Below are 14,232 nucleotides of genomic sequence, written 5' to 3' on the forward strand. Positions count from 1 at the left end.
ATTAATCTTATTTCTTATTATGTAATTATATGTACCTTGGCCTAAAACTCAATGGAGCCCAATCAACATTTTGTAAATATCCATACTCATGCCTACACTAGGTTGGACACAGCGACATGGACCTATCCTTTTTTATTTAAATCAACTCCTACCTGAACTATTCAAAATTATAAGCAATTAAAATTATTTTTGTTCATTAATTATAAAATTAATCTTATTATGTAATTATATGTACCTTGGCCTAAAACTCAATGGAGCCCAATCAACATTTTGTAAATATCCATACTCATGCCTACACTAGGTTGGACACAGCGACATGGACCTATCCTTTTTTATTTAAATAAGTAACCAACTCCTACAATCTCTCCTACTCATCTAGAAAAGAGATCTCAACAACCTCCGTACCAAAAGAGAGTAACTAATCCACCAACAAAGGTGGAACTACTTAAAAAGTGGTTATTAACTCCACCTCTATACTTATAAATACCTAGACACCCACAGGTATTCCTCAAACTCCAATTCACTAAATACATGCCTAAAACCCTTGCTAACATAAGTATTGGAGTTCCTTATAGGTACCACCCCCATCCTTTCCAAAGAGCTCGAACGACATCACTTCGTCGGAAGAGACAAAGGAGTATCTCACTCAAAAAGAGTCTGGACCTCACGTTCAAGCTTAAATCACATTGGTTCTAGGTAAGCTTAGAACATTGGCATCATTGCTGGGGCCTGAAAATCAACACCGTGTGATAGCGGACGACATCCTAGAAGACGGACATACGGCTTCCCATTTCGAGGCCTGAGGAAGAGCAACATAACAACGATCGCGCACTTGTCATACCTCCCCGACCTTACAAGGGAAAGGGTGTTACTGGAGATCTACATCCTATAAATCAAAGAGGACAAAAAATAAGCTTAGAAGTCCATCAATCGGGAGGATCAGGAGAAAGAGATCCTACCGAGTTCATGGGATTGATTCACGAACATCAAGGTCGGTTAGAAAGCTTGAGAATGAGCTAGAATGACAACGTTAATCGGAACAAGATCTACAAAGGGAGATACGACGATGAAGAGAACTGGAAGAAAAATCCAAGAAGCTGAAATCCAACCTCAAGGGAAGGAGAGCCTGAGCTGATAGCGAAGAAATGCCTTTAGGAGGCGAAGATCCATTCATAGAAGAAATCATGCACGCTAAAGTTTTCAGAAACTTTAAAAGTCCAGAGATGAACCTCTATGGCAGAATGATCGATCTGAGACATCATCTGAGTAATTTCAAAAGTCGCATGTATTTGTGAGACGCGTCGGATGCAACTTGCTGTGAAGCTTTCTCGACCACGTTAACTAAGGTGGCAATAAAATGGAAGAAACAACAAGACTAAGGAACCCATATCATGACAGAACAACCAGAATCAAGCCCGGGGAAAGGAAAAAGAGGCAAAGAAAAAAGAAGAGTATAACTCGGAGAGACCTCAAAGATACCATTCTTATACCCTGTTCCAAGTCTCCCTTGTTGACGTATATAGAGAAATCTGCCACATTAAGAAGATACCACATCCTACACACATTAAAAGCAAGAAAGGTGAAATCCGATCTGAATATTGTGAATACAACAAGATGTATGGCCATTCCACCAATGATTGCTACGATTTAAAGAATGTGATTGAGCAATTAGCTAGAGAAGGTCGGCTGGACAGATTCATAGCTCATAAGATGGACAATCATAGTAAAAGAAAGAGAAATGAAGACAAGGATAAGCAAGACCGACTTCAACGAACTCTCGAAAGGCATGTCCATATGATCATTGGAGTATTTGCAGAAGGGGAAATAACAAAATCTTCCCAGAAGAGACACTTGAAGAAAGTATACCAGGTCAGCGAAGATGCCGAAATCCCTGATTTGCTTACAATTGCCTTCACTAAAAAAGACACACGAGGAGTAATGCCCAGACACGACGACCTGATGGTAATTACAATGATCCTCGCCAATGCAAACCTTCACGGAACCTTGATAGATCAAGGGAGTTCGACAGATATTCTATTCAAACTAGCTTTTGATAAGTTGAGCCTTAAGGAAAAGGACTTGAAAGCATACCCAAACACCCTCTTCGGCTTGGGAGATACTCCTATCCGACCTCTGGGGTTCATCCCTCTTTACACCACCTTTGGTATAGGCCTAAAAGCAAGAACCTTAAGCATAGACTACATTGTAGTAGACATGGCATCTATCTACAATGCTTTGATAAGTTGGACAACCCTAAATTGATTGGTAGTAGTAGTTTTAACTTCCCATCTTTGTATGAAATTCTCTACTCTTGAGGGAATAGCAACAGTAAAAGGAGATCAGAAATTGACAAGGTGTTATAAGGAAAGCCTGAACCTACGGGGGTGTGCAAAAGGGAAAGAAGTCAATACCATAGAACTCGAAGGTGTTTGAGTTCGGGAGAAACTGAGACCCAACTCAAAGAAAAAATTGAAGAGGTCCAGATCGGAGATGAGGTTGGAAAAACAATGAACATAGGGGCAAACCTAGGAGAACAGTTGCAACAAGAGCTCATTAATTTTCTACAGAACAATTTCGACCTCTTTGTCTGGAAAACCTCTGACATGCTCAGGATTCATCCTGACCTCATGAGCCACAAGCTTGCTGTTTATCCGGACTTACGACCTGTACAACAAAAATGATAAAAGCTAAGCCCTGAAAGAGCAAAAATTGTAGAAGAGCAAGTCTAAATGCTATTAGAAGTCGGGTTTATAAGAGAGGTCAAATACCCGTTATGGCTCGCTAATGTGGTACTTGTGAAGAAACAGAACGCAAAATGGAGAATGTTCGTTGACTATAACGATCTCACAAAGCCTGTCCCAACGACCCTTACCCTCTACCCAGTATTGATGCTTTAGTAGACTCAGCTTCGGGCTACAAATACCTATGCATTGTGGATGCATACTCGAGATATAATCAAATTATGATGTACAAGCCAAATAAGGAGAAAACATCTTTCATCACTCCTAAGGCAAACTACTGCTATGTAGTAATGCCATTTAGGTTGAAAAATGTTGGGGCTACCACTACAAAACATGCGCTGAATACCGTCAGATTTAGCGTTGGCTTTACCGATGGATTTAGGGACAGTTTTAATGTGAAATCCATCAGGTCAAATCATTATCGGCGGATTTACATTTTTGGTGGTAAATTCGTCGGTAATAATTGGAGGAAAAACGAGAAAAATAGGCGTGAAATGTAGCGTGGAAAGTTCATCGGTAAACCCATTAGTGGATCACTACATTTTGGTGACCTACAATGCGTTACCGTCAGATTTATCCGCTGGTAAATCTAACGGTTACGAGCCTTAAAATTCAAAGCTCAAACCCTCTTTCCTTCATTTTGAAATCTCCTCTCTCTCTCTCTAACCTCTCTTCTCCCATACTCTCTAACCCTCTCCTCTCCCCGCTGCTCCGTCAGTCCTGCCGCCTCCTCTCCTTGTATTATCGCTTCTCCGTGATGACAAATTTTCTCAAGCCGCGTCTCTACTCCATAAAGAATTTGTACTGCTTCTGCTCTACGACGAAGAATTTGCTATGCCGCTAGCCACCTTCTCCATTGCAAGTAAGTTGGCCGTTTTTACCATTAGATTTTTTTGAAATTAATGTTTGGATTTTGCTGTGAACTTGGTTTTAATACATGTGTTAATTCCAAATTAATGAAATTTTTGAGAAATTGGAATTTAGAGTTTAAATTATGTTACTGTGAAATTGGGTTTTAGAATTGAATACTATGAAATTAGGTTTAAGGTTTAGATTTTGCTGTGAAATTGGTTTTAATATATGTTTTAATTTCAAATTGATGAAATTTCTGTGAAATTGAGATTTATAGTTTAAATTATGTTAATGTGGAATTAAATTTAAGATTTAGAATTAATTACTGTGAAATTGGGTTTAAAGTTTGGATTTTGTTACTTCATTAGCTTTCTTGTGCCCTAACTTTCATTCATCGTGTTGATGATTGAAATGATTTTTATATAATGAGTACTTAATTTGTTCTTATTATTGATGATAACATTGTTTCTATAATCTAGTTAAAATTTAGCACTATTTTCATATAGATTTAGTGATCTTATGCTAATTTAGGACGTAGTATTAAGTTAATTTAGGATTTAGTTATATGTTAATTTAGGATTTAGGATTTGGTTATCATATGCTAATTTAGAAGTTAGGTTTAAGTTAATTTAGGATTTAGTTATATGTTAATTTAAGATTTAGGATTTGGTTATCATATGCTAATTAGTGCCTTAGTTATATGTTGTGAATTTAATTAAGTTTTGACTGATGCAGTGGATTGAGGTTTGTTGGATATATGAAAACTGTATATGTGGATATATGTCTAATTTTAAGGGAGATTATGTCAAATTCTTTTTTGAAATAATATAAATGTTGAAGGATTTATGTTATTTATATGCTCATTAATGTCAATAATATATTCTCTTTGCAGACATGACCACAGGTAGCAAAGGTAGAACGAGTGGATCTCGTGGTTGTGGTAGAGGGAGGGTTTCCACCGGATCCTTAGGGACTACTCAGGCATCGCTCTCTACCTCGTCTACCCCATCGACACCTTTGATGTCACAGGCGGGTCCAGCAGACCAGCAATTAATTATGGCCCCGAACCCGAACTACATAGCGCCTTCTTCTGCGCTGCCCATATAGCTCCAGCGACAGAGCCTGCGGTGGGTGATTCCTCTAATGCGTCCCAGCCAGATGCCCCTCCACCATCACTTGTCATACGGATGAGGATTTGGCCTAATGCCAATGGTATGCAGGTGTGAGTACATATTGTTTTAATGTCTTTTATCCGCAATCTATTTTGAATTTATTATGTTTTTTGTGTTTTTATCCGTTTGCTAATCTTAAGTTTTTCATTGATAGGTTTGCACCAAACAACAATGCATGTGGAGATCGCCAATGTAATTAAGTCCATGTACAACACTGTATAGCCGAGCTACACAAAGATCCCTGCTGAGACCAGAGAGCGATGGTTTTAGAAGTGGACGGTAAGAACCCAATGTTATTAAATTAACTGTATTTTAACTATTTTTTATTTCAATGAATTAATGTTGTTGAATTACTTTGTGCAGGAGAAATTTATCTAGGATAAGACATGATATCTTGATCAGGAACCGGGTAGTTAAGTGACTTCAGCAGATGATCCAGGACGTTCGTTAGGGGTGCGACCACCTCACCATTTCGCTTTGTCCAGATCTTAATAAGGAACTGGATGTCTATTTTAGTACTGATGAGGGGTTCAAGCATCGCTATTTGAGAAACAGAGTTAACAAGGCTTCGTCGAGGTCGTCGAAGTATACTGGTGGGTTGACGACTTTCATGAAGACGAAGAGCAGGCTGGTATGTAGTTTATTTTCTAATCTTTGTTAACTATTACTTGAATGAATTGTTACTTGATTTATTTTATTAGTTTGTTTCAATATGTGTAGTCTAAGTCATTAGATCGTGAGGCAACATTGACAGAGACCATCAAGTCTACCTATACATTAAAGGCCAAGAAGGAGAGATTTGCTTATGAGCGGTCTACGACTCATTATGTGAGTTTTAATTAATTCTAACTTTGAAATTTATTCGGTTTAAATTCAATTAATTGTCATCCTAATCACAACGTCTGTTACACAAGAGGACTACACGTAGAGATTGGAGGCCGTAACCTAGCAATCTCAGTCGCCTCGTGGGATAACCCCGCCAACTCCGATGCCTCAGTGGTAGATCCTGATAGGGTTTAGCGCGAGACTGTCTCTGAGCCCTAAAAGAATCACGTCTTCGGGTTGGGGACGTTCTTTGTGGTGCATGAATTATGAACTCGTACAACTTAACCAGCATGTGCATCGGGTCATCCAAGTAATACCTCAGGTGAGTAAGGGTCGATCCCACGAGGATTGTCGAACTGAGCAATAATGGTTATCCAATTGGGTTAGTTAGGCAGACAGAAAAGGTTTTTTGATGGTGTAATTCGTATAAAACAATAAATAGGAGAATAAAGAAAGCAAATAAAGGGTTTGGTGTAAAAACAGTTAAGGCTTCAGAGATGTTTACTTTTCCGGATTAAAAGTTCGTACCAACTATTTTAACAATGCATGATTCATTCTATGGCCAACTATAAATGACTAAACCCTAATGTCTTAGTGATTTAGTCTCCTCTAACCATCATTAACCGCCACCGTCGTGGTCACTTAATTCCGATTAGAGTGTTAAGTTTAAAACTAGTTTATGGCCACAAAAACCCTAATTACCCAAAGCTAACAGGATTATATGTCACATATCCCAATTAGTTCATATAATTATCAATTTAGGAGGAATTTGTTTTCAAGATGTTTTCTTCCCTTTGTTTTTATTGCTCTTAGTTTAATTTCCTTTGACGTTTAGTTATTGCTTGCTCTTTTAATTTCTTGTCAATTAAATTTTTGTTGATTGTTATCAAACCCCGTTTCTATGGCCAATACTTGTACATCCGATTGCAATTCCGTGGGAAAACGACCCGGGATTTAAAACTCTCGGTTATTTGAATTGTGACAACCTTTCTAAACTTTGATAGGGTTATTTGCCAATTTAGGACTATACTATTGATGAATTTGAGTTTTATAACTTGTGAATTTCTAAACCGGTATCTAGCCCTCATCAAGGAGTCCAAGAGAGTATCATCAATTCGAGCACTGAAGGTCTTCAGGTCCTCAGCAGGGATGGTCTCAGCCTTAGGAGAAACAATTTTTCCATCAACCATGACTTTATAGGGATCAATGGGAGTGAGGTCCACCTTGGGTGCAAGAACTTGAAATTAAACTTTCAAATGCTGTGCCATCTCATATATTCCCTAGGCCACAAACTCTTTCAGATATCCATATTCTTCTTTCAGCCTCTCCAGGTCCTTCTTTAGGCTCAACTTCTCCCCATAGACATGGCGGTAGCTCTCTCAGCCTTCTTTTGTAAAGCTTCCGCCGTAGCACAAGTCGTCTCGGTATACTTTACTCTTTCATGGAGTTTGGAGAGATCAAAAGTAAGAACCCCCTTCTCGGCCTCTAGCTCCGACTTGGTCTCCCATAGAGAAGCCACCTCAGAGCGAAGGTCAGCCAACTTTCTTTGAGTAACACCAAGAGGAGCCTCATTAAGCTGTTTTAGGAGGATGAAACACATCCCTGCTGTCCAAATTCCACCTCGGGCCAAAACCCCCAAGTGCTTCTAGAAAGAAACATCATCCATACTTATAGAACTATGGAAAAGAATATATTCTTCACAGAAAGCAATAGCGTTAAAACCCAGATTGTAAGCACTACCAAACTCAGAGGATGGAGTTTTACGTTTACGAGAACCCGAATCATAAAAAGGAGGAACAAAGGGAATTGTCCTAAGTAAAGGCTATCTGCTTATGGGAGGAAGAGGTATGGCTTTGGCCAATTAAGATGAAGATGAGTTCGACTTGAAAGGAGAGGAGAGGTTTCTCGACTTTTCGGTTTCCTTTAGCTGCACCATCTAAACTGCTGAATTTTTCTTAGCAACTCGAAGTCTTTGCAAGGCACCAGACCCACTAGTAATTCTTACTACAGAAACGAAGAAAATATAGAGACTAAGGTTACGAAATTCGGCAAAGGAATAGAAACATCAACGAAATACAAAAATCTAACTACCTAGTTCGGTAGGAACATAGCTCGACTTGCCTAACAAAAACTTCTTGGTGTCGAGGTGAGGAGATCGGCCGCAACACTCCTGAAACAAGGCTAATACACACTCATCTACCTCATCCAGATCCTAATGGTTGTATTTATTGACACTAGAGACCTTTTCCTAATACAAACAAAAAATAGGTTTCATCTCTCTCATTAAAGAAAAAAGGTTGGACACCCTCTACAGGTCGGACCTTAAAGAAATATTTCTTAAAGTCATGAAAAGAATCATCAAAAATAGAAAAAATCTTTCTACCCTAAATAGCTCAAAAGAAAATACAGTGTTGTTTTTTAGAGCTAAATGGTTTGGTAAGTTAAAAGAGGTAAAAGAAAATCTTGGAAGAAAGAGGAAAATCAAGCTCCCAGCTTATTAATTGATAAACCTTCATAAAGCCCACGAGTTCGGGTGGAGCTAAGAAGGAGAAACTCTACAGATACGGAGAATTTCAATTTCAAAATCGGTAAACAGAAGTGCACCCCTAGCCTAGTAAACAAACAGTCATACATGAATAGAAAATAATTTTTCAAGTTACTAAGTCGAGGAAAGCAAATTCTATCCTCAGGGTCGGGAGCTACTAGCTCATACTTCTTCTCATCTTCTTGGGTTCTACAAATCCTATGCTGTAAACAAAATTTCTCTACATACTCGTTGTTAACTACGGGGACAGCAAAAAGAACAGTAACATCTACACAGTCTAAGTCGGAAGGTACTTGAGACGACATGCTGGAACTACCAAACGAGACACAAAGGTTATACCTACAAAATAGCAAAATAAAGCTATGTCACTACAAAAACTCTCGAGCTACAAGTCGGGTATAAGCACAACATTCATATAAACACAAAAATTACGAGACCGGGTACGGATCCAAATCTTCCAGTATCAATCACAATAAAGATGTAAAATTAACCCATTCATCCCAGAATACAAAATGATACCATTAATCAAGAAAAATGGCACCATTTGGGGATAAGGAAAAGCCAGAATCCAACATAATAAAACTCAAAACCTACAAATTTTACAAATTCTAGCAGCAACAACAAAATTGATATCTAGAAAAGACAAACAGAGGAAGCTACTACCACAACCACATTTACAAATATTTTTCAAGAAGCCATATTTTCAAAAGACTATAATAAACATGGCAATAATGGTATGAAAAAGAAAAGAAAAACTAACCTTTAAGATGAACAAAAAGTAAGGAGAATGCATATAACAGCAGTGCAAACAGATGGTCCCAAAATGTCTTAGGCAGCACGTGCGAATATTCAAAGTAGAATTCTAAGACAAATAATTCTCAGAAAAAGATCAATGTAAGCAAAGTCACAGTGAAAAAGAAGAAAAGTCTTGAGAGAAATGAAATAAAATTCTCAGAAGTTGAAACGAAAAAGGAGAAAGAGAAAGATGATTATGTTTATATAACCAATAGGAGAAAAATGATCATTTTGTCCCCTATTTAATGACACGCACGATTATCAATGTGACCGAAAAGACGCGCAAATGGTTACGAGAAGACGTAACATCCACATTCGATAACACGTCGAGAATCTGACTTGTTCTCCAAGGAATATCACAAACCCGACTTCTCTGACCAAAAGCTACAATAAATCAAGACCGACTCAGAAATGCTTGTGCCCGACCTAAATAAGCTCGGCCTCAAATAGGGACACTGTTTATATCCTGACCCAAAACTCAGCCAAGCCCAAAAATGAATGGAGCCCAATCAACATTCTGCAGATATTCGTACTCAGGCCTATAGTACTACCTACCCAACCTCAAAGAGGTCGGACACGGTAACACGGGCTGATCCTTACTTATTGAAATAAGTAACCAACTCCTGCAATCTCTCCTACTCATCTAAAAAGGAGATCTCAATGACCTCTCTACCAAAAAGGAGTAACTAATCCACCATCAAAGGTGGAACTACTTAAAAGTTGGTTATCAACTCCACCTCTACACTTATAAACACCCAGATACCTACAGGTATTCTTCGAACTCCAATCTACTAAAAACCTGCCTAAAACTATTTCTAATTTAAGCATTGGAGTCCCTTACAAGTACCACCCCCATCCTCTCTAAAGAGCTCGTATGGCATCACTTCGTTAGAGAAGACAAAAGAGCATTTCACTCAAAAGGAGTCGGGACCTCACGTTCAGGCCCAAATCACATTGGTTCTAGGTAAGTCTCAGAATAGTAACCATCAAAGGGTGTAGTCAACTACAACCAACTAGCATTTTTTAATTTTTTTTTTTTAGGGAAGATGAATTCAAATTATCATAAAATACATTAAAAAACCTAATAAAAAACCATCTAAAATCTTAAAAAATATATCTAAAATCAAATGATAATAAATAGCTAAAATGGTTGTAAAAAGAAAATCTAAACCTATTTTAAAAATTCTAAAATAATTTTAAAAATTCCTAACAAAAAGAAGCATTCGAAACGCAACAAAAGAAACATCCAAAACTTAATAAAAAAGATATCAAAAAATCTTTTTTAAAATTTCAAAACAAATTAGAAAAAGAACATTCGATTTTTCTTTTATTTTCTCTTTGGAGAAAACGTGAATTTCAATTATCATGAGAAATATTCAAAGACAGACCTAATGAAAAATCTAAAATCTAAAAAAAATCTAATACCAAATAATAACAAAATCCAAAATCATTTTAAAAAATATAGTAAAAAGTTCAAAAATTATTTTAAAAATTTATAATAAATAGAAACATTCGAAATGTGACAAAAAGAAACATCCAAAATCTAACAAAAAAATATCAAAAATTAGTTTTACAATTTCAAAACAAATCCAAAACAATTAGAAAAAAGATCTAAAAACTAAAAAAAATAAATATATAAAATTATTAAAAAAATAATCCAAAACTTGAAAAGATAAAGCATTCAAAACATTAAAAAAAATCCAAAATTTAGGAGAAAGAAACATTCAAGCTAGTCATAAAAAAGAAAAAGAAAAAGAAGAGAAGGAATATGAGGAAGGAGGTTGTGGTGCGACATGCTTGTGGCAGAGCTGTGTTCGTGAGGGAGGTTGCTGCATGTATATGGTAGACTGTGTGGAGAGTTGTGTTGCAGGGATATCGTGCACAATCGGGGCTGGAGGAAGATGGAACAATACTGCCGAGAGACTCCATAGAAAGGGAAGATGCAGGGGCAACTGGCAGACGCGGTGGAGGTGCGTGGAAGACACATGGGCAAGTGGCATACACGTTGGAAGGAGAAACCACAGGGGCGACTCACAAATGTAGGGAAGGAGGGAGGACACAGTGGCAAGATGCAGTGGAGGGGGAGGACGCAGAAGACAGGAATTGTCGATGGAGGTGGCGGCTTCGGGGAAGAGTGATTGGAGCGGGAGGTCAAAGTAGTGGTTGATGTTGGGTGGCGCCTGTTTCTAAACCTAATCCTAATTTTTTGAATTTCAAAATCAGAATTTTTAAAAGGTTGTTTAAGTTGACTACACGTATTATGTATAGTTTGTTCCCTAAACTTTGTCTTATAAAATATAGAATAAAGCTCTACAATCAAAGAAAATACTTCACAAAATTTAACCAAGTTATTATAAAATGTTTCAAATTTATGCGCGCTCCTCCTTCTTTACCCCTGCCGCTTCTTCTTCTTCATGTTTCAAATTCACTCGCGCACGTCCTTTTTCACCCTCCTTCTTCTTCACTCTTGATGCTGTGTCTTTTTCTTCCTCTCTTCTTTTTTCGTTATTTTTCTCTTTCGTTATCGTCATCACCACCACCATCACCACCCCACCACCTCCTCCTCCTCCTCCTCCTCCTCCTCCTTTTCTCATTTAAATTTTTTCTCTTCCTTCCTCTTCCTCCTCCTCCTTTTCTCATTTAAATTTTTTCTCTTCCTTCCTTTTTCTCTTCCTCCTCCTCCTCCTCCTCTTCCTCCTCCTTCTCCTCCTCCTCCTCCATCATCATCATCATCATCATCATCTTCTTCTTCTTCTTCTTCTTCTTCTTCTTCTTCTTCTTCTTCTTCTTCTTCTTCTTCTTCTTCTTCTTCTTCTTCTTATACATATCGTCGTTATCGTTATTATCATTATTTTTATTCTTATCATCGAATTTTTGTCATATTGATAACGTTGTCTGATCCAAAATTGATTTGGATGTGTTTTCGTTCATAATTCCGTATTGTTTGTATGTTAATTTTAGAACTGAGTTTGTGTGTCGCAATCATTAAGTAATTTCAATGCATTTCTGAGTTAATTGAGAAGCATTTGGTCTCATTCACTTAGATTTGGTGTAATTAGGTCATCGAATGTAATTGTAGTGGTTTTGATATCATAGCCATGTTGATGACGTTGACTGATCCAAAATTGATTTGGATGTGTTTTTGTTCATGATTTATAGTCTTGTTTGTGTGCTTGTTTGTATAGCATAAAAACCAACAACATCAACCACAAAATCATATATCAAAGTAACCACAAAAAAATACACAACACCAGAAAAATTATTGGATGAGAATCAATACTTCTAAAAGAAAAAGTAAGAGCAACAATAAAAGAAAGAAAGAAGAAAAAAAATAAAGCATTAAAGAAGACATTTTTATATTTTTTTTAGCAAAATTTCGGTGTTAAAACAAAAAAAATTGTGTTATTATTAAGAAATTTTAGTGTTATTTTTCTTATAAATTCTGCACAATTTAAAACTCTTCCTCCTCATCTTTTACTACTACTTCTTCTTCTTTTTCATATTTTTCTTCTTCATCTTCTCCTTCTTATTTCATTTTCTCATAATTCTTTTTATTTCATTCTCTTAAGAGGAATAAAATCAAGAAAAAGAGATGAAAAATCAAACAAAAAAGAATAAATAACTACAATAACACATGAGGAAGAGGAAAAAAAGAAAAAATAAAAAATATGGTGTTATTTTTCGATAAATTCTTCACAATTTAAAACTCTCCTTCCTCCTCCTCCTCCTCTTCTTCATCGTCGTCGTCGTCATCATCATCATCATTATCATCCATATTAATATATTATCATAATTCTTGTTTCACCCTCTTAACAAGAACTTATGTCACAATTAATACATTTCAGTGTCAAAATTGAGAAACTTCTGTGTCACGTTTAAAAAATTTTAGTGTTATTTTCTGATAAATTTTACATAACTCAAAACTCCCATCCTCTTTTTCTTAGCTTCTTCATTATCATGGTCTTCTTTTTTTTGTTCATCTTTTCTTTCTTATTTTACTTTTTTATAATTTTTTGTTTTAATTACTTTTTTAATAAGAATAAAAATAAAAAAAATTAAACAAAGAAAACACATAATACTGCAAATTACTAGAAAGAGACGAAAAAAAAAGAAAAAAATACAGCAACAACAGCAATAAAAGAATAACGATAAGAAAGAAACACGCAAAGAATGTTAAGAAGAAGTTGGAGCGTATAAATACGCTTTTATTAAGAAATTAATTTTTGTTGAATTTGAACCAATTTAATTAAATTTAGTTGTAAAAATAATTTAGATGTGTAACGCATATAAAGTGTGTATTTAGCATCACCGGTTTTAAAATCCAGATAAGGAAGTACGCATAAATTAAAACGAGTTAGACCAAAGTAAAATTAACCGTTTTTCTTTTTTTTAGTGAGCATTGAGTTCATGATAAACACACTCACATATCTGTGACACACTCATAAATTTCATGTGATTTTGCTAGTGTGCTCACCGAATAATTTTTCGTATATAGTAATTATATTTATATAACTTTATTTCCGCAGCCACACATTACAAACCAAATCACTTTTATCAATTAATTAAAGTAAGAACTAAGGTGAAAATTTTATGTCGGCAGGGGTCTTGATGATGAAATAATGGAAGCTAGAAAATATCATTCCAAGGTTAGACAACAATTGGTTGATGAAGGTTACCGTATATGGGCTTCCAATTGTGCAGAGAACCTTCAAACTACCAAATTCCATTTACTGCATTGCTTAATATATAATTTCTTTAATTATAATTATATTATTTAATTTACCCATTATTATATTGCGTGAGCATAAGCTTTTGTCTCTTCTTTTTCTTGTGGTGCTAATTAACCCTTCATCTATGTCAAAGGCTTTATGAATATGAATATGGAACATATGTTATTCTATTACTCTATTGCGCCAAATCGAGTCTAAATGAACTTTTTATGATGGGAGAAAAAAAATTTATTTTTTAATAAAAGGGCTATTTAAAAGGATCACTAGGTAACTTTATTTGTCACCACAAAGAAACATAATTATCGCAAATCTGCTTTTCTTAGTAAGATTAGAATTAGATACTCTAGTGTTGTATTAAAGCAACTTAGCCACATGGTTGCAGATATATCATAAAAGATATATTTAATAGCAGATATTACAGTTGAATTTCTAGTTTTGACAAAAAACAGAGTCAAATTGGTAAATAACCGTTATGACTTGAGGCAGAGTCAAATCCAAAACATAATTATTTACTCAATTTGAGTCATAACAATAGCAGCTAATATTGATAAATGTTAAGAACTCAAGACTTA

The 14,232-nt window shown here is 36.0% G+C and overlaps 1 pseudogene; it reads left to right on the forward strand.

The window, feature by feature from the left end:
• The window catches only part of LOC110263720, a 26,741-nt pseudogene extending 12,635 nt beyond the window's left edge, over positions 1-14,106 (forward strand).

The sequence above is a fragment of the Arachis ipaensis genome, chromosome B06 (genome assembly GCF_000816755.2).
Source record: "Arachis ipaensis cultivar K30076 chromosome B06, Araip1.1, whole genome shotgun sequence".
Lineage (NCBI taxonomy): Eukaryota > Viridiplantae > Streptophyta > Magnoliopsida > Fabales > Fabaceae > Arachis > Arachis ipaensis.